This window comes from Acyrthosiphon pisum, chromosome X, assembly GCF_005508785.2.
Source record: "Acyrthosiphon pisum isolate AL4f chromosome X, pea_aphid_22Mar2018_4r6ur, whole genome shotgun sequence".
Lineage (NCBI taxonomy): Eukaryota > Metazoa > Arthropoda > Insecta > Hemiptera > Aphididae > Acyrthosiphon > Acyrthosiphon pisum.
In genome coordinates, this window is record NC_042493.1 from 6,098,175 (window position 1) to 6,103,481 (window position 5,307).

The following is a 5,307-nucleotide window of genomic DNA, read 5'->3' on the forward strand; positions in this document are numbered from 1 at the left end:
ACATTTTTTAATATTTATTTTAGAATCATCGAGTAGCGATGAATTTATTGGTTTTACAATGATTATGTGTGTTTTATTGTCAATAAGCATAATTTTAAAAATTTTTATTACCTATTACTATAATTATTATTATTAACATTTAACATATTAACATTTAATGACAATTTTATTGTATTATCTAATAACTATATGCTTACCTACATTTTTTAACAATTGAATTACCTATTTATTTTATATTATTACATTTTTCAATATTTATTGAATAACACGTTTTATAAGTTGTATTTTAGAATCATCGTGTAGCGATGAATTTATTGGTTTTACAATGATTATGTGTGTTTTATTGTCAATAAGCATAATTTTAAAAATGTTTATTACCTATTACTATAATTATTATTATTAACATTTAACATACTAACATATTATTATGACAATTTTATTGTATTATTTATGGTTATATTTTTTAACAATTGAATTACATATTTATTTTATATTATTTTTTGTAACGCCTGCACTGAAAGTTTAGTTTTTGATAGCGGTTAAAGCATTGGAAAGCGACCTTTTTCCGTCCAGCGGGTGGTAAAGTGGGAATCTCCATAGTGCCAGCGATAAATAGGAAATTCCAAAGAGTGTCGGGCGATAAAGTGGAAATCCTCAAAAGGTACAAGTAAGAAAGTAATGAGATAGACGTCATATCGTTTGATTTTCAACAAAATATGCCGTTACCACGCATCTTTTGTGGAAATGTATTTTATAAGAGACAACTATGGGTCTAAAACTTCTGTATACATTCCGGAAGAAGTAGAAAATGTTATTTTTTATTTTACCATAAAGGTAAAAATTAAGTTATATGTAACATAATGGTTACCTACTGGTGCTTGAACACTAGTTAGTAGGTCGCCAACCTAGAACCCGTAGAACACCGTACTGGTGAAGGAGGCCGTAGGATTTTCTCTAAACTAAGTTAAGGTAGTTCAATTACAACGAACAAAGTTATGTTACTGGCCAAAATTTATTGTTAGGCGTGGAGAAAGCTCGGCCTGGCGTAAAACTCCATCAAAATAATAGTTAACACAGAAATATAAAAAGGTGTGATTTCGAACGAGAACGAAATTCGCCCCGTGACTAACCATACACAGTATACATTACACAGTGATGATAAACAGATAAACATAATAATAATTAAATAACAATAGTAATAATGATAATAATAATACGATTTTCACGATTTGTGAAAATAAAAGAACAAAAGAACAGGCTAAGGCACATAAATAAACACACACACATATGGTATATATATTACTCCTATGGAGGTCTACGCGCCTCCACAGCGTTGCCACTCATCGCTTGCCAGTCGGTGAAGCTCCACCGCGAGGAGGGATTTTCCCGGTGTCCGTACTCCATGTTAGAGTGTGTGTACATTTGGCTCAAAAAACAAAAAAAAAACAACACAAAACTGGATCACACGGTAATGGCCAGCAAGCTTAGCCGGCGTACAGTGGATGACTAAAAACCAAAGGCCAACTGTGCGATTGTCTCGTCACGGGAAACCATATGCAGTCAAGCGGTGGGAGGCCACGGATAGTGTTCCCAAGTCCACGCGCACACACCGCAGCGAGAACACAACACCGGGCAAGTGCACCACGACATCGGTGCGGGGTGCCGGTAAGATTGTCGACGTCACAACGTTGCGTTACATATAAGCTTCTTACATCATTATTTTTCTAACATTATGGATCGATCTGTGAAAACAGTAAGTAAATCTTTTTTCTGATAACTGTAGTGCCCAAAATAAAATAAATAAAATTAATTGCGTTATCACAGTTTGTATATACGACTAACAAAATATACGGGATAATATAAAAATAATTCACAGATTCCCATTTTTTGACATGCGATCGGGCTCAGTGGCGTAGCAATGGTATGGCGAACTGTGCCTACGCCAGGGGCGCAAAATTGTACTTTAAAAATAGTACTTATTTTTATCCTACCTTCAAAATGAAATTTCTTTATAATACATTTCGAAATGGTTTTGTTTATCTGCACAAACTACGTAATGATGAATTGTGTTCCATTAACCGTAGTTGTGATCCTGCAAAATGTCCCAAAATAACACCAAGGTTAATATAAAAGGCTATTTTAATTGAACATGTTTCTCCAATCACTTTTAATCAAAACTACTATTCACACGATGAGAATAATCGTAATCTTAGTAATTAATGGTTCTTCAGAAAACTTACTAATGGTGAACAGGTTCGAAGGCAATAGTTAATATATAGTATTTCAAAAAATAAACTTTTTTGTTTTCCATCCATTTTTTGTACCGCAAATTATGCTTTTATTTCTGGTCTTGGCGATTGGCAACTTTTGAACCCTCGTTTGCCTGATCATCAAATTAACTTACTGCATAAATAAAACTGTATAAAATGGAAAAAACTAGAAAAAAGGATACTTGATGCTAACACTATTGACTGTGAGGTATAAAAATGTTCAAAAATGAAAAAGAAAAATGGCGCAACATTTTAAAAATAATCATAGATATTATGTTTTGCAGTAAAAATAATCTTGAAAATAACTGATAATTGAAAATAATCAGAAATAACTGATGATTGTATAATGTCGTAATAATTATAAACATAAAAAATAAATGTTAAAAAAATATCATTTCGTCGATTTTTTTATTTTTAAAAAACGCATTTCCAAGTTTGCCAGGGGCGTTAATGAGTCTTCCTACGCCACTGATCGGACTATTTAGTATTGGTATACCTAATAGAAAAACGACGTAGAAAACTTGAGCGTGTTTATTTACCATCAACTTATAAAAAAACTAGTTCAAGATACGTGTTCAAATTTTAAAGTAATCGATATTGAACAAAATATGATATTGAACTACTATCAACATACGAAAGCTTTGCTTAAAAAACTGTCAATTAAAGGGGAAAAATAATTTACATTCTATTGCCAAATACCATACTTTATACTTCAAAAACCTAATACTAAATTAAGCCTATCAACAAATGAGTTTTACTAAAGAAGCTAAACTGAAAGATGTCAGAGATATGGCATCTAAGTATCTTCCTCCTGGACATTTATAGTATATTATTCAAATCTCAGATCAGGTTAAGATGAATAAAATTAACCCTGTGTTGAAGACTGTAATAAAGTCTGAATAAAATAAGGAAATAAAGTTTAAAACTGAATTTGTATTTCAAATTATTTATTATTATGTTTTCAAAAGATTTGACTTTCATTTATTTTTTTCAATACTTTGTTATATTTATAAAAAAAAGTATTTTTATTTAACTTTTAATTATTATTATTAAGTTTAAAGCTGAAATTGTGTTTAAAAATAATGTATTATGATGTTTCAAAAGATTTTACTTTCATTTAAATGTTGTTGATTTTGTTTTTATATTAAGTATGAACTTGTATCTAAGATGCACCAAAGCGTAGTGAACATCTAGCCAGGAGGCTAACTTATCAATTAAATTATAGTTTACGCATTTAACACACCTAGAAAGTAAATACATAATATACTAATAAACAAACATGATTTAATTACGTTTAGATCATATATTTACTTATCATAGCTATAATAGTTCAATTTATATGAAAAAACATATAAAAACAAGTAAAAATCTTAAAATAAAACTTAAAATTCAAATTTTGGAAAAAAAAAATTTGGTTTCAAAAATTTTAGGTCTTTCAAAATCTTAAAAAGCCCTAAACAATGAAAAAAGGTGGTGTCGCTCTGCTGTACAGTAGGTTACAAGTGGGTCACTTAATAATTATTAATTATTATTATTAATAAAGGGATTAAGTACTAATACTTTATTTTATATTTATCTTGCCTTCTTTACATTATATTGTGAAAAAATTCAATAGGTACGCTATAATTTGAATTTTAATAAAAATTTACCAATTTTACCGTAAATTTGGTAAATTTACACGGTAAATTACCAAAAAATTTTTTTACGTAAAATCCACATCACTAAAATAAACTAAAAATGCCTAGTTTCCATGTTCAACATATTTTGTGTCTTTAGAGTTTCTTTGACTATCCAATAGTCGAAAACAAATAATTTTAAAAATGTGTGATTTCATTATAAACACAAATGTATGCACTTATAACGCACATTTTAATGTCCTTTTCACACTTGAAGAACAATTCGAATTAGTTGAAAACAGTAGACATTAAATGTTTCCAGTTATTCGGTTTAATTGGAAACATCGTTATTAACATTCTTGTACCTACATTGTATACGATAATGGTATTAATTGCAGTTTTGAGCATAATGAGCGCATCAGGTTAAGAAGAAATATATAATATTATTATAATATGTTTATAGAGACAAATGCGTTGCTTATAATAGTTGTATTAATGCGACTGTACTAGATGAGTAATTAATGGATTAATAATGTATTTTAAACTTGAAACCAATTTAGATAAACGAAAATCTATTTGAAATGGAGACTAAAGAATAATGACTCATATCCTGCACATTTGTATTCAGTAGGTATTTATACTGAGTCCAAGATAATTAGATTTTTCTAGAGGTTAAATGAGGCTTACAGATATTACTATATAAATTTTCCAAACGTGTTTCTTATAGGTGGTAATTTTGGTTGTAGGTAACTATTGTAGATATATGACAGGTCATAGGTACATTCCTATCATTCCTATCAGCAGTCAACTGCAGTCTGCAGGTTATCATATTTTTCAGTCGAAGTTTCACGATTATTGGAATATAGACCACACTCATCGCCGAACGCTTGTACATAGAATTCAATTTTAGAGCCGTCCAATCTCGAAAATAATATTCATTCGAATATGTGTTTTTAAGTCTGAAGCAGCGATGATATTAGGCCAGCGAGTGCCAAGTATGCGAGTGTGTCCGAGATAGATTCTAACACTGGTTTTAAATGTATAAAAGCCAAAAGGAAAAATTCCCAGTACTATTTTAATAATTGGGAAAAATAATGAAAAATTGCGGAAAAATGGAGATTTTTACGCAATAAATGTTGACAAAATCGATTTTGTTTGAGTGAAACGATGAATGTATTGATTTTACAATGATGTGTGTTTTTTTAAAATTTTAAAATTTTTTTTTTATTTTTGTGTCTGTCATCACCTTTTAGGACAGAAAAAATGCTTGGATTTTCTTCAACAGTACCTTTTCTGATAGGAAAGTGAATCTAGTTGGTACTTTGGGGGGGGTCAAAAGTAAAATTTTTCCAATAGTTTTCAAAAGCGCCATGAAAAACAAAAGAAAAATTAAGGAAAAACGGGAATTTTTACGCAAAATC